Source organism: Lutjanus erythropterus, chromosome 19 (assembly GCF_056507025.1).
Source record: "Lutjanus erythropterus isolate fLutEry1 chromosome 19, fLutEry1.hap2, whole genome shotgun sequence".
NCBI lineage: Eukaryota > Metazoa > Chordata > Actinopteri > Lutjaniformes > Lutjanidae > Lutjanus > Lutjanus erythropterus.
The window spans coordinates 19,845,052-19,871,743 of record NC_139335.1 but is presented as its reverse complement, the minus strand read 5'-3'; the positions used below and the strand labels follow the sequence as shown (position 1 = coordinate 19,871,743).

At 40.0% G+C, this 26,692-nt stretch overlaps 1 protein-coding gene across 1 annotated transcript in view; it reads right to left on the bottom strand.

The window, feature by feature from the left end:
- The window catches only part of LOC146309694 (uncharacterized), a 34,367-nt gene extending 12,324 nt beyond the window's left edge, over window positions 1–22,043 (bottom strand). The window contains exon 1 of the mRNA XM_084743800.1: window positions 21,890–22,043. The gene's annotated coding sequence lies outside the window, so the exon portion shown is untranslated. The remainder of the gene's footprint in view (window positions 1–21,889) is intronic.
- Between the last annotated feature and the right edge of the window lie 4,649 nt (window positions 22,044–26,692).

The window sequence follows — 26,692 nt, the reverse complement described above, 5'->3', positions numbered from 1 at the left end:
GCAAAGGAAGCAAATCAGCTACTCTGGATAATAAGCAATCCAATCTTGCCTCTGCATTTAAACCTGGTATTTTTAATGCATTCTCATTATCCTCATGGAGATCGGATCTCTGTCCTCCAGAGCAAAGCCTGCGTGTGAGTAATTTGAGATGGCACCAAATTATCCCCACTCTCCCTGAAAACAAACCCATTTTGTGAAGCTGAAACACTGTCTACAGCAAATTCTTAATTATTTGTCCATTCTTGTAAATTCTGCATTGAATGATTCCTTTCTTTGTCTAAAAAATATTGTGTAAGCATGTCCCAGTGTGTTGCAGTGTGAGGGTGCAGACGACTCTGTGACTATGTAAATTATATGCCCTGTTAACAGCAGAGCAGCTGCACAGATGAGTACAGCACAGTGTCACACACACACACACACACACACAGTTATTTCTCACTGTATATCATTCATTTCCCATCCATATTTCTTTCATTTTTCACACATTTCTGTTGAATATTGCATCTTTTGGCACTTTCACGGCACAGAGTAGGCACATAATCAGTAATTAGGGGCGTGTCTCTTTCAGCGTTCTTGCTTGCTCGCTCCATAAATTTAAACAATAACTAACTGTATACTTTGTGTTAGCTGAACCAATGTTATGTTGTGTACGGATGCCAGCGCGCTGTAAGGATTGTGATTACACCTACATAAGATCAGAGCACAGTGAGGGCCATACAACCTCTGATAACATTATGATCACAGCAACATTTACACCTTGCATTAATAAGTGCTCTTCCTTATTTGGGTTATGTGTCTGGACACAGATCACAATAAAATACAATGTGTGATGAGTATGTATTACAATATTCTCCACAAGCAGCTTGTGAAGAAAAAATCTAACTCAGTTTGTCAGCACCCCAGTAGTAATTTGCCATTCCTGAAGCTTAGAGATGATCAAGAATGAGGCGAGAGCTGCAACCAGCAGCTCTGTTGGTCACTTGGTTGGTTGGTCTACAAAAATTTCACACCTTTTGGTGCCCAGTTTTCACCCTAAGAGGCTGGAATTTGGCATGGAGACTGTGTGTGTGAAGGTGTGTGTTTGTGTTCATGGCTGTTGGTTAAAAGGAAGCATGGCAATGGAAGTGCCTATCTCAAACTTCCAAATTGATTCACAAACTCAGACAAGATTTAGTGAAAGGTTGTTCATGAGCCAGTCGACAGCTGATTCATGCCAACTGGCAAAAACAGGGCAAATGAAGAGGCCTGTAACAAATAGGTGCATAATTTCTAAATGGATTCATGTAATATGACAAAATTTATGACCTGTTTGTCATAGACTCAGGCATCATTGCACTCGGGCGAGTTCCTTTATCATCAATGACGGTTTGCCCCACCTCCTGCAATGTTAGGCATGTACCCTTTCATAACTCATGAACCGTTTGTTGTAGAATCTTGTGGGAGGCATCAATGGTCTCAGCAGAGAGCTTCTATTTCAATGGTGTGTTAGCCCCGCCTCCTATGTTTTGCCACACCCCTTTCATAACTCATAAGCTGTTTGTTTTAGGCACTTGTAGGAAGCATCATTGGACGATGCAGTTTGCAGCAGGTATCATTGGACTTGGCAGATTTTTTTTTTCCATCAGTGTGACTTATTCCCACTCCTTATCCTGTATCCACAGAGGTCAAGTGGTTGTGTGTGTGTCTGTGGATGCAATCATACTCACAGCTGTGTGTGCTTGTCTTAAATTTTAGCCTCGCTAGTGGTGCAGCTCTAGGAATAGCAGTATCGGTCTGTTGGTCAGTCCACCAATTTTGCCCATATTGAAATATCTCAGCAACTATTAGGTGTATTGTGTACAAAAATTCATCCTCCCAATTCTACTGACATTGGTGATGGCTGCACTGTAGTCCCATGAGGCTGACCTTTGTGGTTTCAGTCAAATGTCTCGACAGTGTTTAGATGGATTGTTGTAAAATATGGCGTTGATGTTCATGTCCCCCTAAAGCTGAATTGTAGTAACTTTGGTGACCGTCTATCCCTCCATCTTGTGCAACCATCAGGTCAAATTGTAGTTGTCCAGTACTTTGATTTATGACCAAGCACTTGCAAAATAAAGACTTTCCCATCAGCCATCAGCCTTTGCAAATGTTAGTATGCTGACATGCTCAACGAAAATGGTGAACATTAAACATTATACCTGCTAAACATCACATACTGAATGTTGCTGGCTTTATTTTCAATTGATGAAAGTGTGAGAATGCTGATGAGGTACAGATTCCCACCATTCCTTTGGATGTTGTTGTGCACTGGACTTCACAGCATCATCCACATTATGAACCACACAGAGATGAGAGGGGAGGTCTGTTTGCTACAGCCGACAGTGATGAACCCTGACAGAGTTCATTAAAAACAGAAGGTGACAAGGGGAACAAACTTTGCCAGAATTCAGTCTCTCAGAGCTCATTGTCCCTCCATATTAATGAGGAGCCAAATTCAAACGATTATTGATTGACGGAGGAGCACTGACTCACTGAAACAGAGAGGAGGAGGAGCAATGAAGAGGCTGCACTGTACTACACACAGTAGATACTGACCCTGACTCACAGATTAAATATCTTAGCCATTGCCAAGACCGGGCTCACAGCTTAGACAGGCAGAGCGAAAGGGAATGGATCCTGTAGTGTGAAGCTGTAGATAGATATCACTCACATTCCTTACACATTTAACTTTGCACTCGCTGAACTTGTCTTAATGTGGTCCAGGCTGTAAAGTGTACTTTAGCTCCGCCTGTTGAAATCATCTTGTCATACCCGTGGCCCTAACCAAAATGAGTTACTGTACAACAAACTCTTGACAGGATATTAGCTTTAGCGACATCTTGGGCCTGTAAGTAAAACAAAGTTAGCAATGTAAGCATTAAAATATATTAAGTGCTTCTCATACTTTAAACTGTAACCAACCAATTCTTTAACCATGATGTTATCTATTCAATTTGAATTTCTCCTAAGCCATTAGGGTACGCGCAGAAGCTTAATATAAAAGTAATGCTCCTTGGTTCATAATCCTGTGACAGACTTCAGACTTCCTTACATCAAAGAGTCTCGCTGCAAAGGACCATCTCTTTGAAGTCATCCGGCTTATAAACCCTTTGAGATGTATAATAATTTACCATTAATGACTGTTTGTTAGTTCACAAGAGATAAGGGAATATCTGCTTCAGGCCCCCGTGTGCGCCCTGATGAGTCACTGCGCCGCCCAACTAGAGAGCGTTAACTTTATATCTCTATTTCGTATCTGATAATGAGGTGATGCAGCTCTGCTGTCCCTGAGTGCTCTTTTCCGGCCCTACATGATAACTTCAGGCATGAGGAGGGGATTAGAGGTGACATGGGAGTGGGTTTTCACTTCTGTCCCATCCCACTCACACAATAATACTATGCAAAAAGAGTCCTGTTCCAATCCAGGAAGAATGACCCACATCTCATCCTGTTCTCATGTTTTCCCAGTCCACACACGTCATGCACTGGTCAGGTGGCTGCAACCAACTATGCCAAAATAAAGAAAATGATTTTTTACTCAAATTAGAACAGCATATTTATATATAAAAACTGACCTATCGTTATTATGATTCCTGTCCTTCTTGCCCCTGTGGACTCCCCCACCCCCCCCCCCACTCCCGTTCTCCATGATGAACAGTGAAATTGACTCCCAAACCCGAAAAAATGTCAGCCACTAGAGGGAATAATATGGATTAGATATCGCTATGACCTCTGTGCAGGGATGGCTGGTATTTATCTCCAGGGGGAATAACTATGACATTAGAGATATGCTGTAGGGGGTGACTACAATAACAGGAATGCCAGTACAATAGAGTGTGATGGAATCCAGCCTTAAAATAGACAGTATGCTTCACTGGTGAAGCTTCTTGGACATTTTGTTGAGAGTAATTAATGGTAGCATTATCAGCGTTTTTTTTTTTTTTTTTTTTACTGTAATGTGTAATAGTATAGTATAGTATTTGTGTGTGTTTATGTGGGTGTGGATGTTTATCTGGTGTCATTATTTGATTTAAAATATGGATGTGTGTTGACAGATATTAATGTGATTTGCATGCAAAATAGGTCAATCCAACCAGCAGACAAAAAACTTGCAACATTTAAAAAGTAGCCCAATTTTAGACCTGGCACACAATTTGAAAAGGTAACTTATTACATCTACATCAGTTGTTAATATGGAAATCAACAAAGCCTGCCTTGCATCCTTGTCCACCCAGGGTGCAACAGCACTGTACATGTACATACTGTATAGTTGCATTTATACTTCATTCTTTACAGATTGCTGATTAAATGAATTAATTGAAAAATGTGCAACTGCTTCTCTGTCTGTAGTCATCACTCCACAGTCTCTCTCAGTGTCCTGCCTACAGCACTCTCTGATTGGTACAGAGGTACTGCACACTTAAACATGTTTTTTGAGCTGTAAACTTAATTATGTTACTGCACTGTGATAAAACACATCAGTACTGGTGTTCATGCTGACATTTCTCATTGAACGGCATTTCCTGGGTTGAAAATGGCTCACAACACCACTCACTGTTTTAAATTATGCTGAAACTGAGAGAGAGTCGACCATTTGAGACTGCTGTACGTTACGAGATTTATATGAGTAGTAAAGTATAAAAGAACGTGTTAATTAGAGTTGGGTGGACCACCTCCTCCAGTCCTGCTCTTGAGCACAGGTCTGTGAACCAGCGCTCATTATCAGATATATGCGGATCAGGAGTTTACACTGTTTAAACCCTCTACTTAGTATATTTTGATTTTGGTGCTTTTGACAGAAGCACTCCCAGACTGCATACTTTCCGTTGATGATGATCCCATGATAAACAGCAGGGATACGGCCATGTACTGACACTCCACCACAGACTTTTTGTACCACTGATTATTAATTTTGTCACAATTATCATATGATATTTATAAGTTATGGTCAAAAACATGTTTTGTGAAGTTGCAGTGAACTTTGTCCTCCATGTTCCAATCAGATTATTCTTGAGTCCAAGTGGACATTTGTGCCAAATTTGAATAAAGTCAAGGCAGATATCACTTAATAAGAATGGGATGGATGGCTGTACAGACGTACATATGTACAGGCGGGCGGACAATCTGGCATGGAGGCATAATAAAATTCCCTGCAGCCAGGCTCCAAAGTCTGGAGTAAATCCTTCTCAGGAGAGTGGAGGCTGTTAAAGCGCCATATTAATGCGCATGGATTTGGAATGAGATGCTCAACAATGACATATGGGTGTAATGTTCAGGTGTACATGTGAATACGAAAGAGGTATAAGTCCCAAGCAAAAGACAGTAGGAGCCGGAGTTACAAAAGTCGCAGCAGGAGGATGAGTTGTGGCAGTAGTGACAGTTGTATGGTGGTGTTACTTGATAATCTCGCTGACAGAACTTTGTCACTGAAAGCCAAATGAGCTCATACGCAGAACAAAGCACCACAGAGATCAGAGGAAACACGAAGATGAAGACAAATTTGATCCGTGACACACAACATCCGGCAAGGCCACAGGTGGGAAGCGTAGTGCGTCTCTGTGACATATGAAGGAGGAATAATGAGGAGCTGCGACTGTTCAGGAGGCAGGAGAACTGCTGGGAGTGTTCGCTCTGTTTGAACATGAGAAAGAAGCTCATTGAGAAGCACAAGGTCACTGACGACCCCGGGGGAACTGCTATCTCCTCATGACAGCAGCCTCAGCCGATATACGCACACACACGCACGCGACAACACAAAACAGCAGCCAACACACTGCCTTGGAGCGGGTGGATATGAATATGATACTGTATATATGGTGGGTGTGTGAGTGTGTCGCCTGGAGGTTAATGAGATGAGATATGAGTGACAGGGGTGGTTGATGTTTTATTGGCAGTGTAGCCAATGTTTCACAGACATCATTATTCTCATGGCAGCCCTGTGGAAACGGGCTTATATGATGGATGTTAATCATATGAGACCATACGTATCACTTCTTCTGGACACAGAGAGACAGTGAGACAACCCCATAGCTATACAGCTTAATGACAAGAAGGGCACCAGCTAACAGTGAAGAGGTTTGAAGCACAACAATAAAGAAAGTCGAACAGATGTGGATTGAATTCCATGGAGGTTTATGACCCAGGATAAATCCCCAGGGTCTGAAAAACAGAAGAGAAAGTCTTTTTGCATCATGCACATGACTCACATTTAGAGCTGCAGCTGTTCAGTAATATAATTTTAAAGGGCTGGTCCATTATTTTGAGGTTTTTATATTATTCTGTCTTCTCTGTAGCATTCATTATATATTCAAACGTGATGTAGGTTTCTGCATGATGACGTTGTTATAGACCCTTTTACAACTGATGTGATCGAAAAGCTTCACGCGCATTTCGGCAACAGAAGTCACGTTCTCCAAATTCCAACAGGATCACCACCTTTTCAGAGTAATCGTTGGCATCTATGGCTGCAAGCTTTTAAATGTGTTGACTGGACTGAAGACGTGATCAAAACTGCTTGTGTTTGCAGTGGCCCACTGCAGCTGCTGTGGTCTGCCGTACTTCCATTGTTTACAACTGTAAAGGGGTCTATATAAACCCTCAGGTTGAGGAAGCAGCATGTAAAATATGGCCACCTGTCAAAGTTAATTCTAAACAAACAGGGCGCACCGTATCACCAGAGTAATTAACTGCTTCTTGCTTTACCCTCTGCTAATTCTCTGGCTATAGCTAGCCTCCCAGCTACTGTTGGCTCAGTTAGCTGTGCAGCTAAAGCCCCTTATACGACTGGAGTCTGGTCAGACCTGCAGCTCAGCGAGTGTTTATGTGTATACCGCGAGCAACTGAACTGGGCCCAGCAGCTTAATACAGGACAGAAAATTGTAAATATATCTGCCTAAAGTGTAAATTTCATACAAGCTGTTGCTTCCATGCGCTACACAGTAAAGAACAATACTATTCCACTTGAATGGAGCTGACAGACTATGTACCTAATTTCTATTTTATACATTAGCAAAGTAGAAAATGTGTCTCATTCATTAACACAGTCCATTAATCCATGAACTTCAAAAACAATTCTCCTCATCATTAACATCAGAGACAGGAAGCTACCTGAATGCAAAAATAAACATCATTAATTACTCAGACAGCACAAGACCACGTGCTTGACTAAAATAACACAAACTGAGCTGAATAGATTTGAATATTTTTGACTTTTGCTTCACACTTTTCCTTTGCTGAGAAATTTTGAGTTGTTGGGGAACTCATTTTCTGCAGAGTTTAAAGGTGGACACATAAAGCATCTAACCAAGGGTGGTCATGTGTAGTGTGAGCAGGAGAAACAGAGAAAAGAAAACACGGTGTGTTGCTTCTACTTCAGCAAACAAAAACAGACCATTTCTATTTGTTTCCCGCTCCAGTGTGTCTGTTGTTTTGTTAAAATGGAGGAGAAGCTAGACAACATGCAGAAATCCGCTGTCTCTGTCTCCAGTGGGTTTGATCTTTTCATATATACTTTTTCTCATAGCTGCTCACTAAAAAGTAAAAATGTTTACTAAGGCTTCTGATGGACACGTTTAAAAGTGCACATGGAGCAGAAGAACACAGCAGTGGGAGTACTGTGACATACAGATAGGTAGGAAATGCGTTTCAAGCTCAGCGCTCTTGCTCAGGCAGCTTTTGATGTTGACATTAACAATTGAAATCAAGCACAATGATTATATGCCTTCCTCTATTAGAGCTTTTGGAAGTTCTCCCAAAATGCAAGGGAGGTAAAATATGAATTGAGGCTATTTTGATTTTTAAAATGTCTCTTTGGCCATTTTAGTGCCTAGTCATGACTTACAGTGTGTGAGTTCTCTCTGGTTGTAAAGGAGATGCATTTTCTGCAAGTAATAAAGCAGAATATGGATTTCAAAGCCTGTATCACTTACAGGAGGGGCGGCATCTTATCTTCTCGAGCCTTATCTTCTCTAGGGGGGTTCAAAATGGCCTTTTGCAGCTGTCACTTTCTTTTACCACATGACTCACTTGTTTAGGTCTACCGAGAAGTGACGAGAGTGGGTGTGAAGTGTTTGACCACCAGTGGTACACAGGAGATGAGCCACTTCATGCTTCTGCACAATTAGAACAGAAGCACTCGCTTTTCTTCTCAAGAAGAAAAAAAAATAATAAAATGCCACTCATCTTTAGAACAATCTTCTTCAGAGATTCAGATCTTCAGAGCAGCAAAATCCCAAGAGAATGAATCTTGTATTCTGTTTCAACAGTGTAAAGAAAGTCTTTTTTCTGTTACCTCTTGTGCTATCATATGTGACAATGCCAGCACAAGTTTGTTTGCAAAGTTTATCTGCAACAACTCCTTGTGGTATTAAGATTGTGTTGTTCCACATTCTCCTCAAACTGGGATGTCAAATATACACACCAGATCTGCAACACTGTTTCCAGCCTTAAAGGGGCTAAAACCAATATTTGTATAATAATCAAATAACAGTGTAATGTCAAAGGCGCCGCTTGTGGTGGCAAACCCACAGAGCATTACCACGCAACTATAATTCCACTGTAGCATCTTTTAGCTCATTGTTTTGTTTTTATTGTGCGAAAATATAATGTTTTGGTACAGTCTTACAGGTTTGTTTCTCAGCAGCGGGCAGCTATTTTTAGTGAAAAAAAAACCCCTCAAAGGTAGAATCAGTAGGATTTGTTTGTGCTGTTTGAAAATACACTAGAAATATGATTTATTGTTGTCTCTCATTCCCAGATACCAACATTTTGGGTTGGTAATGCATTCTGGGCACAGCAAAATAATGAAAAATCCACACAGAGGGCAGGGTCTCTGCAGATGAGGGATGATTGAAAGAGATTATGTTTCTGAATCAATACATTGTTTTTTTTTCTGTTTTTTTTTTAGGAAAATGTTGCATATTATGCCTTTAACTGACTGCACATCATCCTTTCAGCATCCAAATGGCAGAAATACAAAATCAGCAACTAGCAAGTGAACATAGAGGAGCATTTAGCCACTAAGTATTTTGTTAACACTTTGAAGGGGTGTGCATAAGATTGTCATTACACTAACCATGTCATGACATACATCATTAACATGAGGGCATTTTAATTAATGTTTAAAAAATAAATGTCATTCAATTGTTATTTTTAATGCAAAGTTGACATGACAACTTGACATTAAACAAACAATAATGTTTTCTACTCTGTCAAATGCTTTTGTTAAGGGTGTCATGAATAATTTCCCGGACTTAAACTAAAGTTGTGCCAGTTGGGCTTGTCTTAAAAATGTCACTAAACATAACAAGGCTCATCTCAGGAGTAACCACCAACCACTATAAAGACTCATAACAGGTGTTGTTACATGCTTATGACAGAGTAATGACAGCCTTATACACACCCCTTCCAATAAAGTGATACTGATATAGATAGTCCCTCTAGACCACCCAGCCTGCTCTGAGGGAAGACGCTGCAACAGTATAGCTGAGTGAGAGCTATTCTTTGTCCCAGACCGCAGCCATTCCACCTGATGAAGTTTGTCTCATTTAAGTTAAAAGCTGAGCCTATAAACATTCAAGCAAGGTGGTCAGGCTGACCTTTCTTTGGCATGAAATACACTGACATTTTCACCCACACATAGGCGACGTTTGAAGGCCGAATGTATTTAATTATATATATCATGTTATAATGTCAAGACATCATTATACTTCAAACCAACAATCCAACAAACACAAACTTCATCTCTCAAGAGTTATTTTTTTCATTCTTCATGCAAGTACTTCCATCACCCACAACCAGTAGCAACACTGCATGCCTTCTAGAAGAGACTGTCTAAAAGTTTGCACTGCCCCATTTGAACAATTTGTTGTGTCTTATCTCGCTCTAGGACAGCAAGCTTTTCGCCTTGCCTTTTAATGTGTCAAGTCAGTGAAGCTAGAAAGAGAGAAATATTGTTGAACAAGCTATTCTTTTCTGGACATATAACCTCAGCAATTTGCAACATTCAATCTGACCAACTGACCGACGGACCGACGGACTGACAGACCAACAGAGCGATTTATAGAGACACCTTTTGCTGCTAATAAATATAGTTCAAATGCATGAACAAGGGCTTTGAGCTAACAAACATGTCTGGTGTATTATTAGTTACTGCCACATCTAAAAGAAGCACAACCACATCAGCACAGAAGAGTCCAAAGATTTACTCAGAAAAGTGATGCACAGGTAATGGATCTCACCTTACACTGCCATAATACAGAGAATATTGTGTTTGATGCAAAAACCGACATGACAGATTTTATGGAATGAGTAATGATTCAGTGTTGACCAGTAATGGCAGAGTTTTAGCATCAGGTCCACAGTGCATGTCATTTGTCAGACGTAGGGGGAGACTGGGTGGCAGCCAAGACCATCAGCCTCCTCTCAGCTGATACCAGAGAGCTGTGGAGGGGATTGTTGGGGGGGGTGACTCAGATCAATGAGCTCTGTGCAGGGGACTTTCCTGTGGCACACATATGCGCATACACACACAATTGCATTCATTCATTTTTTCAGGCCTTACTGCTTTTCCTCTAACCATCCAATGTGTTTGTGGCATACGTTTATATGCACACTTACATCGTATCACCATCATCACCTGCTTGTCGTGCAGGTACTTGTGCTTCCCGTCTTGTTTCATGTCAATATTCTGTTTTTATTCCGGGCTTCGAGGTCCTCCTCCACTGTCAGATGGCTTTATCTGTGTGGACTTGTCATCTTGCAGCACAGATTGTGAGCCGTCGTGTGAGTCTGCTCCCTTCAAAGGCCTGCGTGCAGCCTGATGTCAGTGCGACTTACTTCATCATTGGCTCAAATCAGCATCAAAGCCTCGGCAGACGAGGCCGCTGCAGATGGCTGCTGTGTGCTCGGCTGCCTTGTTTGTCTGAGCAGCTCTGTCAAGTACTTGTTAATTAGAAAGAAGGGACGCCCGTGCTTCCCAGCAGGGTGAACGCTGCCCCGTGCAGCCTTGAGTGTTTAACCCCATCTTTTCTCCCATTAGTGAAATACAATGTTGCACCCTATGTGCTGAGTACTTTTCTGTCTTGGTTTGGTCCCCTGTGCACGCTCAAACTTTCTCAAAACACTGCTCAGTGTACATGCTCTGTTGCTCTCTCTGTTTTGCTAGACAGAAAAAGCAAGGTTCATCTAGAATGTGTCTCAAATCTCATACTGCAGTCAACACTCAGTAGCAAGATGCTGTTGATCACGGATGTGCGTGCACAAAAAACAGGCATGCATGATTCCCACATATAAACTAGTATTTATAAAAACAGAGCAGTGCTTCACCATCTCTTGCCTAGTGGGGATCTGCACTCATACTGAGTGAACTCTTCTAGTTACTGCTGGTTTACTTTTAGAGTACTACTTTAGAGCAGCATGACAAAAACCACTTAAAGCTGTTTTTGTTATTTAGGATTAAAAGAACAAGGTATGCACGTCAGTGAAGAAATTATGTGTCTTGGTCATACGCTTGTCTTTGTCTTGAGTTTTTACTGACCTCTCCATGTGTTTCAGGAGAAACATTTAAGACTGTAAAGTTGTGACAATTTTTCAGAACAAACTGTTGCCTTGGCTACAGTCTCAGCAAATCGACAGTAGGACAGACTTTAGCATGTTTGGGTGGTGTGTGTGTGTGTGTGTGTGTGTGTGTGTGTGTGTGTGGTGCAAGAGCTATGGCAGTGTGTTGAAGTGGTGGTGTCATAACTGATGCTGGGATCACCATGTTCACTCTCTCGTACTGTATCACCTCAGGCAGGCCATTATTTAAATCTTGCCACGGTTGCATCTCACGCTCATGCCTCGTGTGCTGTGACATGCCGACCACAGCAAATTGAGCTTGGTCCAACAAGTGAACCAATCTAAAGATAATGAGCGGGTTCTTGTTTGTGTGGAACAGATTAATTCAACACTATGCAATGATCTCATAAAAGCAGTGCACTGCATAGGAGAAATTATTCTGGACCACACTGGGGGAGGTACAAATGTCCTATATTTCCAGCAAAGTAGACTACTGCAAAAGATTATGAGACCTAAATATCAAGCAAAGTGATGTGTAGCTAATGTCCTAGTTTGAATGTTAAACTTACTCTTCCAGCCAATTTTTCCTTTCCTGCCTTTTAATACAAACTGATGGAAAGAAATACCTCTCAGAGATGTGGGCTCTTAGTCTCCTGAAATAACCATGGCTTTGCTTTGGTCAGAAGAAGCTGACCTCTGCAGGACTGGGCGAATCTCATATGCTGGCCCAGTTCTTACAAGCCTCCTAATCTTTTTGCCCCCGCTGCTCCTTCTTTTTCAGGAGTCAGCTGAAGTCTCATAATGTACGACTACAGCTGGGAGAACTTGGCATTCCAGACTTCTCCGCTGCTTTATTAATCACACAGCAACAGCCTGTTAACTTTGTTTCAGTTAATGTTTAAATTGACAATCAATACACAACAGAGCAGAAAATGAGCGCAGAAGGACATCATTATTTCTATGGCATTGCTGTAAAACACAGATGTTATGTAGTATTCCCTCTAACTTGTTTAAATTTACAGTGCTTCCCAATCAAGTTAAAATAACAAGCAAAATCAGTATTAGTCTATATCAGTATCACTAATATCAATAATAGTAGTTGCTGTTTGTGCCGCAGTATCTTCATTAAAGTAGAGACATCAGCAGTGAAAGTCATGAGCATTTATTTACTAGCACATTAAAAAGCAGCAGTAAGCCCTGTCTGAACAAGTCTGTGCATTAGTGTGTGTTTGTGTGTTTGTGTAGTTAGGCAGATGAGCTCAACAAGGAAAGATCTCTGACCTTCCTGACTCACACTAAGCTGCTTTCCGAGCCTTAGTCTACTCAATCAAGTTACAAGTTATAAGTAACGCTGACTGTGTAAAATATGTACAAATTAATATACTGATTAAATAGGTCTGGCTATGCGGGACTAAAGCAAATGTAATCGGGCATCTGCTGCATGTTTGAGAAAACATGCATGTGACTTGACCTTGGTCAAGCTATTTTGGCACTTAGCTGACATCTGCCCTGAACTCTGACCCTTCCTTTTTAAAGCTGCCTGCTAAGACACAAAGAACCAGAGGCGGACTTTACTTTTGGGCGAGGTAGGCATCTACCTCGAGACCCAGACTAACAGGGACCCTAATAGCTGCAGTTATACTATGAACTTTAAATTTGATGTTGTTTTTTGCTTAAATTTGATGTCTGCTGCAGTGTAAAACTAACCTAAATCATTAACATTTGATTATATCTGATATATCTGATTATTTTCACTATAACTAATACTGCATCAACTAATTTATTAATTTACTGGCCAATATTCTTTATACAGAATATAGAATATATGCATAAACATATTTTGGCTATATTCCCACAAATATGGTTCAAACTTGTGACATCGACATGTAATATAGACAGGTTATTTTAGTTTAACAATTTAATTCTGTTGTCCAAAATGACTTCAGACATTGCAACAGTAAATCTTTACCTATAAATTAAAAACAAAGCAAATAGAACAAAATATTTATTTAACATGAATTAAGACACAGGATCAACTATGCATAGAATGCTGCTTATAAAAGAAAAAAATAAAAACAATCTGCATTATATTCTGTTAAAAAAGTTTTCATACAGGTGCATATTGGGCAACATATATGCTGATACCAATATAGACTGATATAGGCAGACAGACAGGCCAATATCCAGCCAGTAATATCAGTCAACCGATCAGTCGTGCTCTAGTGCAAACATATGATATTGCAAAAATATGATGCATTGTTGTCAATTAAAGTACTCAACAATCGATATATTGATCAAGCTCTAATTTTCCACAATTAATCCATTTATCAAAAAATGTCCAAAAAAAAAAAAAAGTAAAAAGTTTTCATCACAACATCTTTAATTTGCTTCTTTTGTGCAAGTCCACAACCCGTTTACATTTTCCTTGAAAAATGACTGAAATGTTTAATCAATTATGAAAATAGTTGACAACTAATTTTATTACTAATCACTGCAGCTTTACTTCTCACCAAGTCAGTCTGACTGTGAAGAATTTTTGGCAAACATCCCTCAGGGGCCAACCATATGGAATATGACTGCATCTATGGAAAAGTGTAAGATCCTTGATACCAATAATATTTCCAGTCAAGGGAACAGTAAGAATGAGGCAAAAAGAAAAACTCATGCTGAGTTTGCCAAAGGCCCCCAAATCACTAAATCCACCCCTGCAAAGAACAAACAGAGCTTTTAGGGAGACTTAACTGTATACAACATAATCTTCTGTTTATAAAGCCCACAGCTTTATTACCATACAGTATATCAAGGTGTCTTTTTTGCTTTCAAAGTCATCTCAGCTTTAATCAGCCATCCTTCATATGCTTGCTGCTGAATAAAGCTAATCTTTGTGCTAAGACGCTATAAGCCTGCAGTACCTCTCCATGGGATATTTCCCTCCTGTTGAAGGAAATCAAAGAGCTGCTGCGGCCTACACAGTATGATCACACACACAGATTCACCCACATTCTCCAAAGGAAACATATGATTTCACCAAATGTGCACACATCGATCCACCCACAAAGTAGCCAGGAGGACGTGGCATGCTGGCTCTTCACCAGCTTAGGGCAAGAACGCGCAGCATGCACTGACGTTGATAGACATGACACACGTGAGGAGCAATTATGCAGCATTGTCTTTGTGTCCTCCCACTCTAAACTGCAGATTGAGCTCTGTCTTACTCTATCTGGCAGCACCGCTTAACTCTCGTTTATTCAACACGGGACATGGAGTGCTGGGGGCACACACACAGGAATGTGTCTGTATGGATTGTACCGCTCCACTGTGCTGCTGGCTGCTTGTGAGCTAAATCCACACACAGCAGCAACGCCCCAGGTAAAGAGATAAACAAGAGGCTCCATTTAAGCCTACAACACTCCTCTGTTTCATTTTTTACTTCAAGTCCATGTTTGAAGCTTCTTTTCCTCTCCTCTGCCCTTCACACATCTCTCTCCTCCCCTGAGAGGAGGGAGGCAGGGATCAGTGACGGTCCTACAGTCAGATGTAATGGGTTCACATTGCATGAAAAAGGATTACCATTTACTGAAGGTCAATATATGGGGCTAATTGTAGTTTCAAAAGGATTAAAGGAGCATATGCAGTACAACATGCATGTGATAGCACATTAAATAGCATATGCTACACATTAATGATGACCACTTTGTAACACATACCAAACATACATAAATTATTTCACACTTTCGAGTCATTTCAGTGTGGTGTGAGAATCAAATTTTAGAGGCTTGACGCTTGTTTGATATAGCGTAGATACTCCTATAACAAGTTACATAATAATCAAGTAGAGATTGGTGTCTTATATTGACATTTGGCATTCATCACATATCGGACTTCCAACACTGATCCGCATTCCAATGTAAATTCCAATATACCATGTGTTTTTCACTTGCTTTCCACACGCTTTCTATTTGTAAACGTGATCCTATGCAGTGCAAATTGAGAGCTGAATAGCGCTTTTCACTGCTACTCTGTCTTTGCATTTAATAATATGTAGTCGCGTTTCAAATTACCATGAAAAGATACAGCTGGAGTGAAGAAATGGAACTCCGTCATTATGTAACAATAACCCAGCACAAAAATGACAATTATCATCATAAAGCACTGAATTCTGAACAAACACATTATAAAAACAGTATAAATGCTAAGAAATAATGACATTTGCACAAAGGCGGTCTCTCAGCCAGCTGCACATGGGAATGTCACAACCCAGAATCCTACAGCGCCCCACAATAGTTGAAGGACATCATTACACAAGCTACATTACATAAAATACACAAGCTTTCCAGACTGATTATTGGTTATTGGTTCAGATGTCTAAAAGTAGCTCAGCGAAATGCACTTTTGTTTTGTTTATTATATCATACACACGCAAAGCTGATTTGAAGACTTGAGGGCCATAGAAAAATTCAAAAGGGCTGTATGTAAGGGCTAGTTGAATATGCCCGCCCTACGCAAAACATATGGTCAAATCAAAATGTTATTCAATAGGTTGTATGTACAAAGATATTTTCATGATCCAATGTCTGCTGTCCACCTGAAATAATAAAATGTTTGACCAGGGTCCAAAGTTTAAACCCAACATTTTCAGCATGCCCCAATCATTTCTTAATGTTGATGTGACCGTTTAAAGGACCAGTGTGTAGGATTTTGGTTCAGCTCGCGGTGAGGTTGTAGATTGCAACCAACTCACCTCTCCCTCCCCTACCAAGCATATAGGAGAACCTATGTTACACATTGGTCTTCTAAAGTAAGTAATCCTTTAACCTGCAATAAGTGATTGTTTTGGCCACTTGTGGGAAGTGGACACAAGCTAGGAACACATTACTGACATGCCATCAACTTTTAAGTTGATATGGTTGTTAGCAATTAATTGTTTATTTACTCACCAAGCAGTTATAGAGCAACATTATCATTCATGTGGAGTCCAATAGTCACTCTCTTTTAGCTCTGAGTTTGGTCTCTACCAACTAATGAGGAAAATACCTGGTTCTTTACCTGCTAAGTACCCCTTCAGCAACAAAGTTCAGGGCTACTGAAACCGTACCATGCATCAGTTTCAACACTGTCACTTCTACACTGAAACAGCCTTTTGAATCTAGAATCTCTAATAAAAACAACACATCCAACAGTGACTCAACAAACACGACGCCCACAGCAAAATTTTAAGTTACTCAGAACTTTAAATAACTCTGTTTACTTTTCGCTTCACACATGTCTCGATTCTAAGTCTCCTGGATGAAAGTCCTGTGTTTGTTTGAAATCATTCATCCACCCCACCTCCCCCAAATGCAGACTTCCTCACTCCTTATACTTCTCCTTTCATACTTACTACGTCCACCAGGGGGGTCTCTCAATTGCCTGCACACAGCACTTAACAATAAATGGACATATCAATAGGAATAAGCTGCTTGCATTACTTGTTGCATGCATTTGTTTTTCTGGTGAGAACGGGCTGACAATAAAAGATGTGACTCCACTTTTCTGGTGTCCATACAGATAATACATTTCCCTTTCAAAGGTTAGCTGTTTTTAAGTACAGTATTTTTATACCAGCCAGAGATACCTGTTCAGTAAAGAACAGAAGAAGAAAGATGCATGCATTTTCTGTCCTCTTTTGGATTATTAGAAATATAATCCTTAATCTATCTAGTCTCAACCAGCAAGAAAATAGGATTGAGGGAAAACTATTTTGGGCCATAGCAAAGATATTTCTGGCCTCTGCTGACGTGCTGTCTTTAAATAGTCCTCTGTGTCTGTGTCCCTCAGATCACTTCATATTTCTACTTCATTTATATTTCCACTTCACTTCATCTGCATTGCTTCCTGTTTTAAGATGTGAAACAAACTACCACTGTTATTCAAGCCTTAACTCCACCATGAAGCAAAGTGTTTGGTCACACAGGCTCTCAACCACAAGAAACCTGGGATCCATTTAAGAAAATCATCTCACTCTCTGGCCCCGAGCTCATTAAAACATACAAATAGCTAGCAACTGGCCTGTGACCCATTTTTTGAATCCAGACTTGGTTTAAACACTGATCTAGAGAGACACAAGGTGCAGCAGAGGAGTTATCCAGCTAAAGGTTGAATTAGGTTAATTAAATGTAGGAAGGAAGAAGAAGCTATCATAATCCAATCACTTTGCTGATGGAAATGATCTCCATGGCCATTATACAGAATTTTCCTCATGAAAACACTTGACCGTGTATAATAATGAGATATTTTTCTTTTCAAATGGATAGCACTGTGGGTTAATAATATGCTGTGCTGTAAGCAAATGTTCCCAGTCCATAGCAGACTCATTTAGAAGATTGTTCTTAAACAGTTAGTTGATTACTGCATCATTAATCAGCTCCATGATTCATTCTGGTCAGGATTCTGTGCAGCTCCTCTCAAGGTGATCAATAATCTACAAGTAAATACTGACAATGATGATGTTTAAATGTTAGTATTATTGGATTAGAGAGCAGAGTTCGACACAGTTGATCTCATCCTCTGTGAAAGGATGACAATTTTCTGTAATCTTCGTGGGTCTTTAGACCGTAGTGGAAACAGACAACAATAGGAAGCAGGAACAATTTAGTTCCTTGAAAAGAAGTCCATGGGGCAAGAGGTTCTGGGCATTTGTGGTGGAAACAGACCTTGTCTGCTCCTGCAAAATACCACACGTCAGAAATCTGGGTGCAATCGTTGATTCTGACCTTAATTTCCAGAGCTATGTCACTAAAATAGCATTACTGTAGTACATCATCTTCACCTCTGAACTAGAGTGGGCTCTGATTGCACATTCAACATCTTAATGAGTGGACAGTGTTTCCATAAATGTTGATTTATGAGCCCCCCACTGACCATATCCGCATTGCAGGCTCCCCCCTCATAACTGGGTCACCTGATGAGAGAGTAATGGGTCTGTGGGACAGAGAGCCTCATAAATAATGCAGAGTAAGAGACAAAGAAAGAGGTAGATATATGATTGTGACAAGTAGGAGATTGAGTGTGTGAGACTGTGAATGGCAGTGTTTGTTGATCTGTAATGAGTCTAAAAAACGATGGCTTTCTTATCTGCAAGTAAACCAAACCACAAAATCAGGGCAGAGGTTTTGTGTCACAGCAGTGCCCATCCGTCATGTTGCAGAGCTGATTCACAGGTCGTAAACTGACAGCTCATCGTGTGCTGCAGGCCCCTACAGTACTTGGCTCTTTTTTCAGCTTGTCAGCCTGCATCTTCTTGAACTGTTTCAACCCACATGATGGACATGGAGAGCCTGTAAGTTTTAGCTGGCATGGAAAAGAAATAGGTGGGGGTGGGGCGGTTCAGGTTAGTGCTTAATGCAAAAGCATCCATAAAAAGTGATCTGTCTTTGTGTCTGCTTGCTCAACCTGGGAAAATAACACATCAGAGCAAAGCGGTGCAAAGCGGTGAGGCCAGCTGTAAGCAGTTCAAGTCTGATGGTTCAGATCCTGCTTCATTTTCTGTAAGATGCCCGTTCAGAGGATTTCATGGTGACCTACAACCCTCCACCCCGCCTGTCCGTGTCACCAGCACTTTGAACTGCCCGTGTAAAGTCCCGACACCGCAGGAGCGTTTTTAAAGATTCCGTCCAGATGGAGTGTGAAGAACTACTGCCTTCATCTCTCTCCTTCTCCCACCCATCCTCTCTCTGTCCTCCGCCCCCACCGCTGCGTGTCCTACCTAATGAGGCGCTCCGCTTCAGCATGTGGGTGTCTTATAGTGAGTCTCGGCAGCCTTGGGCGCCAATCTGGATGCTTGTAACACTGTCAGGCCCTCAGTGTGCTGCAGATTTAACTCCGTCTCTCTCTCTCAGATGCCTGCAGACCGCTCCAACATGCAGACACATAAACACATTTAGCCAAATGCATCAGCACACGCACTTCCTTTGTCTAGCCTACAGCTCATTTAGGAAGATAAATATTTGGTTCCCTTACACTGCATTACCAAGCAGGACCTCATCTTCGTGCATTGTATGATTTGAAGATGACACTGCCAACCTTGATTGGTGAGGTGTTTAGACTGACAAAGTAATACGGTTCTTTAACAAGCTAGCTTTGGTTTATCTCAGCCAAGACAAAAATATTTAAAGCTATTACAAGCAGTTAACTGGTTATGAAACCATCTCAATTTAATACTGATGCCTCTAGATGACCCACATAACAAAGGAAGACCATGAAAGAGAATATGTCTAATCAGAATCTGAAATCAGATGAAACAACCCTTTGATTGCATTTTACCAGACAAAGTTACAGTGAGTAATACGCTGGCCAGTTAAAATTAAGCAGGAGGACGGAGGAGGATTTTTGACGTTATATTTCGTGGTCGTCTGTGGCTTCTAACCCACAAAGAAGGCAGAAACATAACAGAAAGGAGAGAAACAGCGCGGAAGGAAACAAGTGCGTACTTTCAAAATAAAAGTCTCTGAACAAAGACATTGGAATGTTAAGAATTCTCATCATAAATTAAAATATTTTGTTTCTTTCAAGTGTGGCTGGGGATAACGTAGGGTGGGCCACATGCTGCAACAATGGCAGGAGAAACACTATAATGTAACAGAATACTTCCACCACTGTAATATTTAAATATTTCATTCATTAAAAGCACAGGTAAGAAATTTTAGCTTGGGAAAAAAGGCAGCATTTCATTTTATCTTTGACAGAATTGCAAATGACAGATTTGTTTGTTTGAAAAAAAGAAAAACTACGGTACAGACATTTCTGTTGATCAATGCCTGACAGTATGAGTAACACGTTTTAAGCAATTAATACCTGCCAAACATAATCTGGTGGAAATGAGCCTACAATATTCATCACACTGGCTGTTTATTCCCACAGACAGCAGAGGAGAAAGCAGTTGGATGACAGACATTGTCAGCAGGAACGGCACATATCTGGAGTTACAGAGAGCTGGGGCCAAATTGGTGGCAGCAGTGATGAGGATGATGACAGTGATGCTGATAGGTGGTGGTGGCTGCGGTGGCGGCGGTGGTGTGCCTGGACTGCAGCCACCACCATTAATAAAAGCAACCGGACTAAATGGACTCCTTGCGCCTTGGGTGACAGACAGAGTGTCCCACAGCAATTTGTCTCCTTAACAGTTGGGTCATATTAACTCTGTCTGCTGCCATGGACGGAGGTCTTTGTTGTTAGAGGGGAGTCGACTGGTGGGGATGCATTGGACAGTAAGTCACCCATGAATGACTTGTTGTTTACTGTGTGGTCTGAACTGCATATAAAACAGCTAATTTAGATGCAGAATGTAATTTTATTTGCACCAACAGTCTTTGTACAAGCATATCAGAAATATTCAAGGGACCTCATTGCACATTTATTCCTTTCATTTTTGACAGGATATTCTTGCATGCCATATCTGTCCCCAAAACCTAAAAGGACAGTTCTTCCCAAAATGAAAAATACATATTTTTCCTCTGGCCTGTAATGCTGTTTATCCGTCTACACTCTTTTGGTGTGAGCTGGGGGATGTAGAGATGTCTGCCTTCTCTAGAATATAATGGGACTAAATGGCAATTGGCTTGTGGTGCTCAAAGCACCAAAAAATATATCAGCAATATCTATTTCCAGACATCACGACTCATTTACTCAAGATAATCCACAGACACTGTTGTCTAGCAGTTTAGTGTAGGGACTACTTTCTGTCTACTAGAGTCTGATTGACATTGGATTTTTGGGACCCATGCCGATACCAATATTAGGGAGTATAAGAATTCCAATATTCATATACTGACTGATATTCTTTATACAGAGTATAATATACAGAATAGAGAGCTTATATATCAACATACATTTTTTGCAGTGTCCTTCAAAAATGGTTAACACTTGCTGAAAGCTGAATATTTTACAGAATCTACTAGAACTGATTTATTTCTACTAGATGAAAAGTAGGTCCTATATGAATCTACTCAAGACAAGGTCTGTGGATTATTTTGAGTTTGGGTCATGATTTTGGGGACACATATTTTTCACCACAAGCTGAATGCCATTTAGTCCCATTATATTCAAGAGTATCTCCAAAACGCAGCAACTCACCCAACGACGGATAAATAGCTCTTCAGGTAAAAATAGAAATATCTAATTTTGTTTCCTCCATTCATTTCTCTCAGGCAAGTATTCGTTGGAGTAAATATTTATCTGTGCTTGTTTGTGGAAGTATTAGTGATTTCTAACGACACCTTGTCGGAGAGTTCACAAAATAATTGGTTGTTAAGCAATAACAAATAAAGCGTCTTACCTTTCTCGACTTGCAGGTGGTAGAGTTCACAGCAGCTAAATATAAAATACTGAATTTTTACAAAGTGAATCGGGTTGCAAACAGACTGCATGAGCTCACTGTGCACTCATAAATCTGTGCATGGAGTATTGCAGGTGTTACTGTGCGCTGCGTGACTTTTTTAAGGACAGCTCAGGAAGCCCAAAGTGACCGAAAGTTCACAGAGAGGTGGGAGTGACTTCAGCCTGGTTTGTGTGTGTAACCGGAGCAGACCAGGTGGTGGCGCTGCAGACTTCTGTCACAGCAGCGTCCTGCAGCAGTTCACCAGGTATCTGTCGGTTCCAAAGTGGACATGGACACTGTGGTGCAACGCTGAAACAGCAGAACCGTTCACCTCACGGTTTGCTCTCTGGATGACAAACTCCAAACCAGCAGGAAGAACAACAAACACCCCAATAACTCTCTGCAGGTATGCTGTTACACACAAATGACAGCACATGTAATGAACAGACTTTTTTCTTTTTATTTAATCATGGCTGAACTCTAATCCATTTATACCAGTGTGATGAAAAAAGAAGATCCCTTTATTAAGCCTTAATTAAGGCTTTGTTTATCATTATAATGACATACTTTCTTAAAATACTGACGTAGTAATCTCAAAATAATGAGAAACTTTCTCAAAATATTTAGTTGGTCCTTCAGAATAATGAAAAACTTTCTTACAATGATGATTTTAAAATATTGAGTTAAATAATGACAAACCTCAAAATAATGACTTAGAAACTAACATTACTTTTTAGAGCATTTCTTATAATGACTGTCAGTAGCATAGTTATAATAGTGTCACTCAAAACAAACAAAAATGAAAACTTCTTGAACATCTTCAAATGAGACCTGCTGGACTTCTTGGTTGGCTAGCAGCTAAAAAAACACTGTCACACCCCAGACATAAAGCTTCACTGCGTCTCTTTTTTTAGGCTACAGGATCACGTTGCTCACTGCAAATAAACTGCCATTTAAAGAAAAGTGCTGCACAGCCATTACGCTGTTTTACAATACGGGGTATGATTCAATATATTGCAATACTGGTAAGAAAGGTGATATATTGCTTTTTTTCATCAAATCTTAGAAAAAACTGTCATAGTACAAAGAACACACCACAATATCTATGAAATCTGAGTTTTAAAAAAAGTTTTTATGAAATCAGAACAGCAAAGATAGATAATAGATTGTGTGTACCAAAATACAGTATATTGAGAATCGATACTGCATCACAAAACATAATATCACGATACTCAAGTGTATCTGTATTTTCTTACATCCCTAGTAAATTAGCTTAGTACTTAAGTAAAGGTACTTTTGTACTTTTTTGTATCATTGCAAACTAGTCACTAACCTTGTCTGATTTTTTTGGTGTTGTGTAAGTAGTGGGTTTTAGAGATTTTTCTCTGAAAACTGCTGGCAGTTGCTTCCAAAAATGCTGCTGGAGCAAAACAATGAAGTTTAAAGTGCCAATGTTTAGAATTTAGCTAGTGGCGTTTAGCAGTGAGTTTGCATATTGCATGCTTGGTTTGTCCCCTCTAGTTCTACTGTAGAAACATGGCGGTGCAACATGACAGCCTGCCTGAAAAAGCATACATGGGTGTACTATTTAGAAAAGCACACATGGCGGCCATTAAGTCCAATAAAAATTGCTTGCCTGGCACATACGCTAGCTTCCATTTTTACTTCTTTGGTATGTGGCCCACTGAACACGCATAGTAGTGTTTCTCCCACAGGCCATGCCTGCAAGTTCCCACCTGGACCACAGACTTTACATTGTGATGATGTTATACATTTAAAATCGCTTTTCTTGGCTGTAGGAAAGTTTTACAAATATATAACCTCCATGTATCAAAAATTCATAATTGAGCTTGTTTGCAGTTCGGGGAGCTCTGTCAACAGTTTTACAGTTTTACAACAGTCTCTTTTACAATGGTGGCTTATGGGGGAAATTTGGGCTGCAGGGTAATTTTTCACTGCAATACTGTGAGCGACCAATGAGATAAATTGTAAGCGAGGCTGAGTGGTAATGCCTGTTATACATGGCATTATGTGTCTGTAGTTATAAAGGGCTCATTGCGAGGTAACAACTTATAAGTACTTAATTATAAGTTACATATGATATAATATGAATATTATATTTCATTTCTGCCATTTTCCCCAAAATTAAAGCAGTCAGAGATGCTAGTAAAGCTCTGTAAAGCTGAGTGGAACAACAAAGTCAGGTGATAATTTGTGGCTTCATTTCTGCGTGGGACCCCTTTCACATTACAAATAGTCATTTGATCTGTTGTTATTGTAAAAACATTGATTTTAGACATTTTGCTGTTGGCTGGTGGCTTTCTAATAATACTCCCAGCCTAAGAAGTCCTGTGTCCTCAGCCTAATTTGACAAATGTGATTTATTTTCATGCAGGTTTGCTACCTGTCACTTACATTACTTTGCACTGTCATGCACTGAAATGAGCCTCCCCGTCACCATCCCCAGCCTGGAGTCGCCTCCATTTACATCTCATTATGAAAAGATTGCTGCTCTACCTCCTTGTTCTCTGCTTCAGGACCCCATCTGGTGTGTTCACAATGACATGCATCATTTCCCTCTGTGCCTGAGGGGTTTACAGCAAGCCTACAGGACCAAGGGACCACTCCACTGGATCCCATGTGAAGGGTTGGGGGTGATAATAGCCAACTGCAGCTCAGGAAATCAAATCACATGAGATAGAATTTATTTTCCAATCACCGTGAAAGAGGGAAACACCTGCCGTAGGCCCCCCTTGATATTTGCAGAAGCTTGCCCTCATGCTGTTTTGTTCGTGGTCTGTCAGTAATGGCATTTTCCAAGATAACACGAAATTCCTTATGACTAGAATGAAGCAGCACAGATAAAACGTAGACCTGAGACAGAAGACTGTGTCATGAAAAGAACTCATGAAAAGAAGTAGCTGACATGAATTAAATGAGACTTGTGAGGAATCCACAAAAGGTATTTTATGCGTTGACACTTGAGCTGCTACAAAGGTCAGAAATCCATTGAGGCTTCTATATACTTTTACAAACAATCTAACAGGCGCTAAATACTTTTTTAAGACAACCCAGTTCTATTTAAACTGAAATTTTGGTGTCAGCATCTGTCACTTTGTTGAATATGAACATATGGACTCATATTTAGAGACTAAAAGTGCTGCATAAGCAACACTCAGTATTAATACAGATAGGCATGATGTAATGGGGATGATCTGGTTTGAGAATAATCAAAAATAAGAGCTTTATTGTGTGTTAAACTGGCAAAATTAGCAAAGGATCAAGTGGGAGGTCCAGACAAAGAAGAGAGGATAGTGTAGGAATGTGGTCCTTTGTTGTCGAGCTGATTAATGATTTGCCCCAGCAGACCACAGCTGGAGCTCTCGGCATTATGATACAGGGGCGTGTGTGTGTGTGTGTGTGTGTGTGTGCTGTGGGGGGTTGTGTTTGGAGAGCTGTGATGGTGGTAATAGGTGGGTAATATGTGTAATCTGCGTAAGGTGTGTTTATGTGATGGGCTTGAAAATGGATATTAAGGTTGTGTGCTCATGAGCCCCATTTTGTCGGAACCGTTCATGTATCTAATGTTGTGTGTGTAGTTTTAGTTTTTGTACAGATTAAACCAATTACATAAAATGTGTGAAATTAGAGAGCTGGCAGTAGCTTCATATTTACTGTAAACAGATCTTATCTAACTCTCAGCAATAAACCAAGGAAATGTTGAACTATTCCTTTTAAAGTAGTGAATCCGTATTTGGAAACAAAAAATTTAATTATTTCTATATAATTACTAGAAATAAATATCCTCATGTTTATTTTCCAAAATATTTTACTTTAAAAAATCACATAATGAAACCCATGAAAATCTTTTACATTCATATACATTCATATAATATACAGTAAAACTCATTCACATAAATTGTTGCCACAAAACAAAAAAAGAAAGAAAGAAAACTAAACAACTCAAGAGAAGAAAGCTCCTCCTGGTTTTAGCTATACAAAATGGAATATATTAATTGTAATAAATGCAAAATATAACAAGTTTCTGAAAGAAACAGAAAAACACCAGAACCTGCATTGTCCACAGAAATGGTCTTATTCCATAACAGTACAATGCATTTTTTTGGTGTAACGCAAGCTGTGGTCTTTAAAAGTTTGTTTATTTACTATAATTATGTTTGCCTATTGATATAAGCCCACAAGAAAAAGCTTATTAGTTTTGAACTAATAATAAATGTCCTCAGATTGTCAGCTGCAACACCTAAACACCATGTGCTGCAAATGAGACTGTGTGAAAACGAACTAGCACGTGAGCAGAGAAGCCTAAATTGTAATGCACAAATGTCTGAAATAGATAGCTAAATTAGAAGCAGCTGAAATACTGAGATAAAAGTAATGGATAAATGAAATGTTCAGATGCTGCTAATACAAGTGATAGTAGTACAAATGCTTGCCCAAACTTGACATTGGTTCAATCATTTGAACATTATTAATTTATACAATTTATATCTTCATTAATTCAATGAAACAAATGTGTTCATTTTGGGGGGCAATGGGTTACTTTTGTCTACTTTTACTCAGCTTCAAAGCATTTTTTAAATTGTGAATAGCTTATTTGAGTTTCTGCTGAATTGATCCTGTGAATTATTTACATGAGGCATGTCATGTAGAGTGGCAGTATGCAGTAGATGTAAAGGAAGGCATCCAACTGAACCAAAGGTCCTATGGATGCTTGTTTTCATGCATGCATGCATGCAGTAG